Source organism: Rhinolophus hipposideros, assembly GCF_964194185.1.
Source record: "Rhinolophus hipposideros genome assembly, chromosome: 19".
Taxonomy (NCBI): domain Eukaryota; kingdom Metazoa; phylum Chordata; class Mammalia; order Chiroptera; family Rhinolophidae; genus Rhinolophus; species Rhinolophus hipposideros.
In genome coordinates, this window is record NC_138065.1 from 11197946 (window position 1) to 11210584 (window position 12639).

Genomic DNA, 12639 nt, shown 5'->3' on the forward strand with positions numbered 1-12639 from the left:
AATAACTGAGGCTCTATAAATAGACAGGGTTCAAGTCCCAACCCTTCTGTTTTTAGGTGTGCGAGTTGGGTAAGTTTATCCACAGCTCAGGTTCCTCTTTGGGAAAATGGAGGTAAGATTACTACCACCTCACAGAGTTGTTCAAGGTTGAAAGGAAATGAACCATGAAGAGTGGGTGCAAGTAAGTGCTCAGGGAATGCTGGTTACTCTTAACTGTCAGAGTCCCCTTATTTTCTTTCTACTTATGAGGACTGGGATGACCACCCTGATTTATCTAACCTCATAAATAACCTTGCCCTATACTAGAAGTCCTTTGAAAGGGTCTTAAATGCAGTAGCATATTAAATATCGAGGCAGGCCCCATGGAAAGGTCTAGACTCTGGTTTTACAACTAGGGCAATGTGCCAATGCACAGACCATGGTCCTTCTATGAGAGATTTATATCTCTGCTCTGGATCTTTTTTCCGGATACTAGGTTTGCCCTGTGACCTTCCAAGGTAAATCTCATTTCTCAGTTTAAAAAAAAAAAAAAGAGGTAGATGTTTAAAGTATGTGATAGATTTTGACAGCAATGACTTTCAATGGATCCCACTTCCCTGCAATTGCACCTTTGGGTAGTGCCCCCCAGCGCCTCCCAACACACACACTTGACTCTGGGTTGGGTCATATGCCTTGCTTGGGCCAATGGAACATTAGCAAAATTGACACAAGCAGATGATTGAAGTAGGCATGAACATTAGGCTAGAATCTCTCTTGTTGCTGTGAACTCTTCCAGCCCCTTATGAAAACCAAGCAATCTTGCTAGAGGCAACGACTTAGCCAGTGGCCAGCACCAACCCCCATACACGTGAGTGAGGCCATTTTAGACTATCAGACCCGCCTGAGTTGCCAGATGATTATACCCACATGAATGATCCAGGCAAAACAAGTCCCAGAAGAGACCAGCAGAGACCAGTTGAGTCCAGCCCTAACTTTTGACCTTCAGAAAAATGAACAAATATATTAGGTGATGTTTTAAGCCACTAAGTGCCGGGGTGGTTTGTTGAAGCAATAGAAAATTGATGCAACTTAAATGAAAATTTATAAATATAGTGGCAGACATTTTTGTCCGCTTCTCTGGGTTTCTAGCAAAGGCAATATAGAAGAAAGCCTTTTGCTACGTGATAAAAGAATGTGATTAATTTGTGGCAAATCCAGAAAGCCCATTCATTCTTTTTAGTCGATTTTGGATAAATGAGAATAGAAGTGGGGTTCATGTCAATTTTTAAAAAGTGTGGCAACAGAACCTTCACGTGAAAGAAGTGAAAATATCTGAATGGCAGGAGCGAGATTTCTGGGCAGCAAGAGTATGCCATCCTCCTGGGAATAACTCCGAACATCATACCGTGTGTTGCAAGCACCAGGTCCTCCTCCTCACAATTAACATGCACAATTACACAGGCATTTTCAGCAGTTTTTGAACAACACAGATTCATCTGGCCAATGGGGGTTACAGTTGAGGAATAGGGCTGCATAACCTATATTTATGGCAAGGAAATGAATGGGGAATTAAAGCTAGAAGAGCCTGCAGGACTCAAAATAATGATGAGAAACAAAAGCAATGGATGTATTCAGAGCAGAGAGATAGTACTAAAGCCTCTGACTTCCACGTGGTTCTGGCCCAACATCCAAAATAAACAACTATCAATACCGGGCAACTTTCCCAAACAGAAAAACGCAGGCAGGGTCAGAAAGGAGTTGTATTCTTACATGAAGGCAACACCAAAATTGTCAGGATTGTGGGTGGTGGAGGTGGGGATGTAGATAAAAATGTTTCCAATTTGCTGGGGAAGCTGAGACTCCACTCGCATCTTCACCGGCACCAGAGAGAAGTGTTTGTTAAATACTTTGTTCTGAAGAACATACTGCCGAGGGTTGAGTTGACGCTGATCGTAATGGAGAAGAACGGAAGGGCAGAAGAAAACACAAATGGGGAGACACTCCAGCTTCATTTAGCTTTCCTTCAATAATTACAAACCATATATATATATGTATACTTTTTTTTTTCCTACTGGGACTCCTCCTTGAAATGGGACAAGATTTTACCTAGTGGGAGTCAAACGTTGTTTTAAACTTTCATTTAAATACTGCAAATAGTAGCAAGGCCACTTATTGTTCTCCCTCCCCCCTCCCCCACCCAGGACTCACTGTCCCTTCTTATGGCATTGTACCTCAGTTCCAGGCACCCACCCTTCCTCTGCACACAGCCCGTGTGCTTGGAGTGAAACCCGGGCTCCCACATTGGCTCCTTGGGTCAGGCGTGTGACCTAGGTTAAGCCACGGCACATTCTAGCTGCAAGGATGTGCACGTGACCCTGCTAGAGCCAATGAAATGTAAGCCTCCTGGGATGGAGGCAGGCACTTCTGTTTTGTGGGAAACTAAGGGCTACTGATAACATGTCCTACCTTGTGCAATGGTGGCCGACAACCATTAAAGGTGCTTGAGATCTGAATCCAGCCACATCTGAAACTCTGCTTACCCCCTGGACGTTTCATTTACAGAAGACTGTAAATCCCATTCTTGCGTAAGCCAATTTGTACTAGATTTTCTATCACTTGCAATAAAGAGAGTACTAACTATTCATCCCTTCTCAGATTTTACATCTATAGAATGGGGGAATTCTGCTAGAGGGTAACATCTCTCTGTAGCCTGTAATTCTGATTTTAGGAGAAGAATGGGGGAGGAGAAACCCTATAATATTCTGAAGCAAACCAAGTATTTCTAGATAAACTGAATCCCACGTTTGAATCCATTCAATAAAATGTACTGAATGCCCACTGTACTTTAAGCACGTTATTTCTTCCTTTCTGTATCACCATGGAAGGGAAATGTATATCATCACATTGAATGCCATTTATATCATGGGTCAAAATGTGTCCTTGGACACGATATTGCTACAGTGATGAGAATCTAAAAGTAAAAAAAGTAACCGATGTAAGAAAGGCGCATTATCATCTTTTCAATAGCATTTGTTAGACCTGTGTGAATGTAGTCTATACCTTTTATAAATGTTACCAAATACCGTGTTTTTCACTAGAGTTATGCAGGCATAAAATATTCTTGTCTTGAAAATTTTCTATTAACTTGAAAATGCTTAACCTCGATGAAGTACTGAAAATGCCAAAGAAATTAATGGCTTTTTGCTGTACTACTGAAACGTGTCCACTAATATTTAAAATTCCATGTCCCAGGACATCACTCATACCTACTGACTTAAGCTGCATGGGCAGGTTCTGTGAGGTGGCTCAGGCCATTTCTCCAGTCTCTGTCTGTTGAGCTTTTGCTTCTCTCTCTCTCTTTCCCTTCTTTTCTCTCTCCATCCTTTCCCCCAACCTCACCCCCAGTTTCCTGGGATTAATTGAGAATGTTATTCACAAGAGATCAGAAAAAGATTATACATATGGAACGGGTTACGATGTGTCAGGATATACGTATTTTATATTTCTTAGGGGGAAAAAACCAAATGTACTAAACATCCATGTCTCACTTAAAATATTCACGTGAAGTCTATATTTATTGGCCTCAAAATCCGTAGTTCTCATTGTCCTTGAGGGAAACCTTATAAGCCATGAGCAATGTGCATGTGGTCATACATCAGTGTCACATCCGAGAACTACAGTCTGAGGCTCCCCACTCACGCTGTCCCTCCGATGACATCTGTCAGAGACAGCAGAGTATCGGTGCCAACCAGGCCACGCACTGATCTACTTAAGGAACCTCAGTGTATCTTTTGTGCGATCTCACATCTTCTCTAAAAATAAGGACATATTGTATTGTTCGTTTCTGAATATAAGGACATGGTTTTACATGAAGATTTAATCCACTCGTGCCTACTCTGTATGGTCCTCATTTCATTTCTCCACAAACATTTGTTAAGTACCCACTAGGTGCCAGGCACTGAGAAAGACACAGAGATATTTACCTGCTACTCAACCTCTTCTCATCAAGGCCCTACAAGTGCCTTTAACTTCAACCATCTCCAGCAAATCTCAATGCCTACTCCACCCAAACTACAGAAATGACAACAGTAGCAATCACCCCAACGACTCATTTTTCACCTCTGTATTCTCTATCTTACTCTAGTCTCTCAAAGTAAGAACCTCAGTCATCCCTAGTTCCTCATTCTCTCCTCACTCATCCCATCCAGTGATCTGTCTACCAAGTCCAATTATTTATTCTCTTCAGCATACCTCAAATCAACAGACCGCTCTATCATTATCCAGCCTCTACTCAGGTCCTTAAAAATCTCCTGGCGCCTCTTCCTCAGGTGTCGCCAACTGCTATTTATTCACGTGCTGCTGCCAATGTTAATTTTCTAAAACACAAATCTCACCATGTCACTTCCTTGCTTACAAAGCTGCCATGGCCCCTACGTATCTTGTAGGATCGATTCTCATCTTCTTTACATGACAAGGTCCTTCTAGTCTGATGCTGCCTACTTTTCCTGCCTCCTCCCTTGGCCTTCTTTCCCACAGATTTTGCTCTCTCACCTCACCTGACCTCACCCATACAGTACATGCTTCTGGGCCTTTCAACGTGATGTTCTCTGTTCCTCAAAAGCCCTTTCTCTGCGTAGAGAGCTTCTGTTTTCTACTCACGCTTCAAGAATCAGCTCAAGGGTCACTTTAAGGCACCCCGATTTCTCAAAGTTGTTGTCAGTGCTCTTTTCTGAATCCCAGAATCCTTGAGGCCTATCTTTAGCTCATTTCATAGGTAGTGGTGATGGTTTATTTACATATTAAACTACACTGTTTGCTTGTGAGCTGCTTGATATATTTGTGCCTCTCCGCATTCCCAATTTGCAGCACAGGGCTTGGCTTACAAGCAGGTGTTTATCCACTGGGTGGATAAATAGCCATTGAATGAATGACTAAGGGAGCACGCATAGAAAATGGTATTTTAGGATTAATTAGCAGGTGGCGTGCAGAATGGACTAAAGTTAGAAAAACAAGTTAGGAAGCTATTACGCAATCCAGGTTTGAGGGGAGGCCTCACGCAGGGCAATGAAGAAAGGGATTAGAAGGAAAGGGCGGGGTGCTGGCTTGAGGATGGAATTAAATGGCCACCGGTGACTCCTCAGCCAGAAAGGAAAAGACAGAGATAACCCAGAGATTTCAAGCCAGGGATTTAAAAAAAGTGCAAAGGCTGTACTTTGAGAGCAGATAGTGAATTTGATTTGAGACTGGTTACATTGGAAAGGACTGCAGGACACCTGAAAAGAAATGTCGAGCAAGCAATTGGAAATTAAAGGCCATATTGTGTGGTGGTCAAGTGCATAGTTCTAGCCAGCCAGGTTTTGAATCCTGGTCACGTCCATTATTAGATGGGTGATTTTAGGTCCCAGTTTCCTCCTCTGTAAGATAAATAGAATTATACTGCTTATTTCCTAGGGTTCTTGGGAGATAATGTATATAAAAAGCACCCCTCACATACAGTGTCTGACACATGGTACGAGCTCAATAAATGTGGGCCGTTATCATTAAGAACTAAATTTGATATAAAATTTTACAGTGTGGAAAATATTTGCATTTTATTTTCCCAACAATGACGTGAGGTAATTTTTATGATTAGAGTGAGGAAACCACAGATCAGCAAGGTTCATTGATCACAACTAGTAGGTAGCAGAACCAAAATTCAGTTCTAGGTTTCTATGCCAAATCCTATATTATTCTACTGAACTTGCAAACTCTGATTTAGATGGGGTGGAGGGCTGCAGGGGGAGAGAGAGGGGGTCAGTCACACAAACTTTAAGCACCACCAAATTTCAGAACTGGGTTCTGATGTAAGATTCTTATTGTCACAATGATAATCCTACTTGAAATACACCAAAGCTATCGATTCTGGCAAAGAACAGTACATTCTTAAAGAAGGGATCCTTAAAGGTTATTTAGTTTCTGCCAAGTGTTTGTTCAGCTTAGGCAGTCCAATACCCACCTCATCCTTGCCAACTTTCCACGGCTCCAGTATAAATTCAGAGACAGGTTTTTCTCCTTTAATTTCAAACACAGAATACTAATAACAGTCTGATACCCATCAGCAAGAATTTCACCCGGCTGGAACAGTTGTCCATAAATCTCAAATTTCAAGTGATTCCTCCAACATTTTCTTTAAAAAAAGGGGGAAATTGTGTTGAAGAGGAAACTGACAATGAGCTTCTGTCTGGTAGCTGTGAAAATGGTTATTGCTGACCCCTTTTTGTCTTTGAATTACTGCTTAGCTTTCTGTCTGGACATATGGAAAGAAGAAATCTTTGGGGATGTTGCCAGATAAAAAGCTGGCTTACCTTGGATGCCTGAACGGACAGTATGTCTAAGAATAGACTCCAAGGGGGGAATGCAAGAAAGCTGAGAGGAACTATAAGAAGGGGGCATTTCGTTCACTTTTTCCAATAACTCCTTTAATTGAAGAAGAGAATAAAGTTATGGCTCAGTGCCATACAGAATGAATAGTAAAGAACACTGGGAAATGATAGGCACTTTTGAGAAAGCTCTATTATTATAGGAATGTAAGGAATGAGGGGGGCCAAATCGTCTCCTTCCACTAAGGCATCAAGGTAGGAAACCAGTCTGTTGGTTTTATGAAAGGTGGAGACAGGAAATTTCAAATTCTATTCCTACTTTGGAATGTTGATCCCGTTAAGGCCAAGAGCATTTTTTTATAGTTATTATTTCCTCGCCTCTTTTCCCACATCTATAAAAAGGAGTTAATCAAGGGTGTTGCTGAGGTTTAATTAGTTAATACTTGTAAAGTGTTTTGAAGATGAAAAAAAAAAGATCATAAATATCCATGGGTTGAAGTCAAGATTTAATAAATCATAGCTTGGAGCAAACGAAGGTGATTTGGTTTTGATGGGTAACTTTCCCTGACATTACTCAGATATTACTATGGGGGGAGGAAAATGACGGGACCGTCTTCTAGTGTTTTTCAGAATTTTGTTCAGAGAAAATAATTTGTCTCCATCAGGACAAAAAAAAAAAAATCAGGAAATCTAAAGAAAAATAAAAACGGATCCAAGTATTCATAGTGAGTCTCCACCCCTTCCACCCCACACCCTACAGGACAATCTGGCCGTGAACTCAAAGCCAGCATGGAGAGAGGAGTTGGGCCTTCTAGCCCATGTGCATGTAAAACAGCTTTCCTCAGATCAGAGTTTTGTGTGTGGTGCTGTCAAACAGATACTGGAGAGGAGTGGAAAGAAGCTATGGTATTGGTTAGGCCTCGTCCCCGCTTGATCTCAACACTTTTCTAGCTGTGTGAAGCTGAGCCAGCTACTTTACTTCTTGGAACGTTGGTGTCTTCCTCTGTGAAATCGGGATCATTCCTCCCTCTTAGGATGCTGTGAGGAGAAACTGAAATAACTGGTAGGAAGTACCAGTTTCTCCCTGACTTCTTACAATTATTTTCATCCTATTTCTCTTCCTCCTTCAGCCCAGGTTGTCTTTCTCAGAAGCTTCTGAAACACCAACATGTTGGATTACCATTTTCAGCTCAGAGCTCTGGGAGTTATTCTATTTACTTTCCATGTTTTTACTGGAGAATCCCAAGTGCGCATTTCCACTAGGAAACAGCATTTCAGGGGAGGAGACTCTGTTTTCTGCCAAGGTTATTTCAGGGGGAAACTCAAGTTTAAAAAAAAAAAAGACCCTATATTATTTTCCAAATCCCAGATCTCAGTGCAGCTGTCTTTCTGTTCCACTGTCTTGCAACTGACATCCGGATATTAAATTCCTGAGAGTGAAAGCTCTCTGAAAACATAACTCACTGGAAAGGAGAAAGGCCTGGGACTACCAGGTATGTGATGTTTAGTCTCGTTTAAAGTGAAGGAGCCCAAGCAGGCATTCCTGGGAGACTTTTGTGCGGTAGGTAGCATTGTGTTGCCAACAAATGCCAGCCACAAGCCCTCACTGAGCTTCACAGATACTGGAAATGGTTAGAGCCAGGGGCAAGTTTAGAGACTGTGAACTTTTCCCCCCGCCCCCATCACTGACGAGGACGCTGGTTCCAGGCTCCCAAGAGACGTACATACAAAATATGTCAGAATTAGATAAATACCACTTGGCCCTACCTATTTATGAGCCAGTCTATCAATGTGTGACAACTGCTGTAGGAAAAAGTCACCAGGATTTATGGTTACAGCTACCTGGATGTCTAAAAAGCATGAAAAGTACACCTTAAAATTAAACCTAAAAACAATGGAACTTCAAAGACAGTGAATTGGCTGAGTCCTTGAGGTTGTAAAAGGACAGAAAGGACAGGTGTGTCAGGGAGGGGTGGTGGATTGTAACACCTGAATCGCTGCGAATTACTTAAGTGAAATCAGCATGGAGTTCCCACTCTCCCCTCTCCTTTCCTGGCTCTCTTCATTTGTGTCATGGCTGCTGTCAGCACTGGCATCGTTGAGTGCAGAGGCCAAAGATGAATGACAAGAAGAGACAGACGCTGTATACATTTTATACTTTGACTATTCCCTTGGTGTTTGCCATACACCAATTTTCTCAATTGTGAACCTACTATAGCTTGATTTATAAAGTGACTAATTTTAGAAGGAAGAGGAGGTGCTGGCATCCTGGTAGAGGTCTACATTTTTGAGTTATAAAGTATGAATAGGAAGTAGATAACAAGCAAGCAAGGAAATTTGTACAACGCCACACAACCTCAGATGTCCTACCTGTCTCCATAATGCTTCACCGTGGAATGAAGATTGAGACAGCTCAGCTCAGTCTTCGGCTGTCACTGGGAACAAGTGTGCCTGTCATTCATTGCATCTCTGACGTTCAGCAACTTCTTGGGTCTTCACCGTGAGTCAAATGAGACACATGGTCAAGAGCAGGGACAAGGGTAGAAAAGAAACCATAGCTAGAGTCCATTTCCCCTTCCCATTATTCATCTTCCAGTCTGTCCCAACTGTTTAACCATGTAAGAGAAATGGAAGGCCATCCAGCAGATCCATTGCTATGATTTTAGCTCGATCTCTTGGGGGTTCCTCAGCCTTGGTCCTCCTTGGACAAGGTGGGGTGTGAGGGTGAATGCAAGAGTGGGTTGTTCTTGAGTAATAGACCCTCCTTGTAGTTGTTACACCACAGACAAAAAACACAGACTCTGTCTATAATCTTGATGTAAAATCACTTACTGTGTTTCTCCAGTTTCTTTAGTTTCAATATTTTCAGAAACAAAAGGAGTATTCATTATCTCACTTCCCATCTGTGCTCCATCAACACCGTTCCCACACGCCATTCTGCAAACACCATGTACCTTCATGACCGCTGTCCTTTATACACACACTCGTTCTGCCTGGGATCTCCTTTCCACCTCTGTACCTAGCCAGTTTCTACTCTTCCTTTCTGACCCAACTTAAATATCACCGCTTCTAAGACGCCAGAGTTCCACATATTTTCCTCACCTACATGCTTATCAAAGTGGCATAATGCAAACACTTATTTACATGTGTATGTTTCTTACTAAACTCTGAATTCCTTGAGGACATAGAATCTGATGTTCAATTTTTTTAAAATCCCATTAAATCACATTCTTTAACATATAAACTAGATCCAATATATGTTTACAGAATGAAGAAATGAATGGCAAAAAAAAAAAAAAAAATCCCACAGCCAAAAATAAAAGGGAACTGATTAACAGGGAAAAATATTTTCAACAAATACAGAAAGAAATGATTACTACCCATAATATACAAATATTTTTCAAATAATAAGAAAAGTATGAACGTAACAACAGAAAAAACAGGCAAAGGACAACCATTGACAAGTAATTAAAAAAGAAATAATAAATAATCAATAACATTTATGAACATATTTCAACTTAACTTATTATCAAAGGGATGCAAATTAAAACAATGAGATATTTTTCCCTCTATCAACTTGGCAAAGATAAAAACACAATTTTCAGGGTTGTTGAGGATCTAATAAAATAGGGACGCTGGTGAGTAATATAATCTTTCTGGAAACCACTTTGGAAATGTATATGTACGGTATGTACTAAAAGTCTTTAAAGTGTTTTATATATTTTGTCCTAGTAATCTCAGTTCTAGGCATTTATTACAAAGAAGTAACTAGAAATGTGTAAAAGTCCATATATAAGGACTTTATAAGGAATAAATATTCATAATATCAAAAATTTGAAAATAACATAAATGTCCATATGTAAAAGAATAGTTTTAAAATTATACATCCACATGTTAAAATATCATACAGCCATTAAAAACATGTCTTTAAAAAAACAAAACAAAACATGTTTTCAAAGAATATTTCATAGGATACATAAGAAAATATTTCTCACATAACGTTATGAAAAAGAGTAAGATGCAAAATTCTGTTATGTTTCCAATTTTATAAAATATGGATAGTAGACAGATATTTATAAAAAACAACAACAACCAAAAAAACCAGAAGGATATACACCAACGTTAACTGCAGTTACATCTGAGTGGAGAGATTTTAATTTGCTTTGTATAATTTTATAATTGTCTTGGTTTCTATGTTTCTCACAATAAGCTTTTATACTATGATAAAAAATGAGTTTTTGTACTAACATTAAAAATTTTTCAAGAGCTACAAGTCTCCCCTACGCAACTATCAAAATGGCTTTAAAAAAAAAACAACACCTTACTGATAACACTGAATGCTGGTGTGGAGGCAAAGAAACTGGATTTTTTCTACATTACCAATGGGAATGTAAAGTAGTACAGCCATTTGGAAAGGTGTATGGCAGTTTCCTACAAAACATGTGCTTGCCAAACAACCCAACATCTGCACTCTTGAGCATTTATCCTAGAGAAGTAATAACTTCACACAAAAACCTATACGCAAGCATTCACAGGAGCTTTATTTGTAGTTGACAAAAGCTGGAAATAACCCAAATGTCCTTCAGCGTGTGAATGGTTAAAGAAATCGTGGTGCGTCCATTGTATGGACTACTACCCAGCAATAAAAAGTACCAATTATGGATACACACAACCACTTGGAGGGATCTCTAGGGAATCATGCTGCGTGGAAAAAAGCCAATCCCATTAGATTACCTACTGTCAGATTCATTTATATGGCATTGTTGAAATGACAAAATTATAGAGACAAGAAAATGAATGGTTGCCATAAGTGAGGGAGAAGAGGGGGGAAGGAGAGAGGTAGCACAGGTGACCTTTGTGATGAAACCATCCTGTATGTTAATTGTGGCGGTGGTAAATCTACATGTGATAAAAATGCACATAAAAAAATACACACACACACACACACACGCACGCACACACAAATGAGTGCAGGCAAAACTGGTGAAATCTGAGTAAGGTTGGTAGATTAATTTTGTCCATGTCAATTTCCTGGTTGTGGTATTGTATTATAGTTGTGCAAGAATTAACATTGAGAAAAACTGGGTTTAAGGTGTAGGGATCTCTGCATTACTTCTTATAACTGCACGCGAATCCACAATTATCTGAAAATTGAGAGTTAAAAAAGAAAAGAAACGGATGGAAACCTATAAATGAAACAAGATCTGAGAGACACATCAACCAATTGCGATGTGTGCTTAACTGGATCTTGTTTCAAACTATAAAAACCTGTGACTTCTGTGAAATGCTACAAATGTGAACATTGGCTAGAGAGTTGATGCCCTTAACGAATTATGGGGAGTTGTTTTTAGATGCCATGATGGTATTGTGGCTATGTTTAAAAAAAAAGAAAAAAATGAGCCCTTATCTTTCAGAGATTCAAACCAAAATATTTAGAGATGAAATCGTATGACATCTGTATTTGCTTCAAAACAATGTGAGCGGGCAGAGCATAAGGTGGTGATTGGTTAGGCTTAGCCACAAGTGAATGTGTAAATTGGTATACATTATAATAGTCTATCTATTTTTCTGTATTTTCTAAATGCTCCATAATAAGACTTTTATTAATGAGGAAAAAGTAAAAGAAAGGCCGAATCTTCAAGGAAACCCTTCCACAGTACTTATCTTCTCATCAGTAAACATGTGGTTTCTACCTTGTGTACCAGGCCCTGTGCTAGCTAGGCTTTAAAGATTTGGCCATAAACAGCCTGCTCCTTCCCAGCGCTCAAAGGCTTGTAGGAGCAAAGAGCGTGCTGCAGCCTGAGTCTGTTACAGTCGGCAGGACAGTTCTTTAAACCTGGGCTTGATTCCTGAATATGACTTGAGTATCATCTGTTTTTACATCAACGCTTTTCATTTCAGATGTGTTCCAACCCAAATTACATTACACTCTTACTGTCATCTGACTCTGCTGTCACCGTGGGGAGTAGCCAAAACAAGACTAACGATGTTTACTGAAGTCTTTCAGTTTTCGGAATAGGATGATCTGAGCTCAGTTTCCATCTCTCTCGTCACCCACCACCACCACCTCCAGGTCCTCGAGCCTTTCAGGATGGTTCCATGCGCTGGATACTGAATCAGAGGGAAACTTGTTAAATGAGACTTTTAGAGAGAGGCAAACTGGGTGATATGTCTTAGGGGAAAAACAGGATATAATTGCATTTGATGAGGAGAATGACTCATTTCACCTTGATAAAATGGAAACTCAAATGAAAATAAGTTATTTTGCGCGTGCGCGCGCGCGCACACACACACACACACA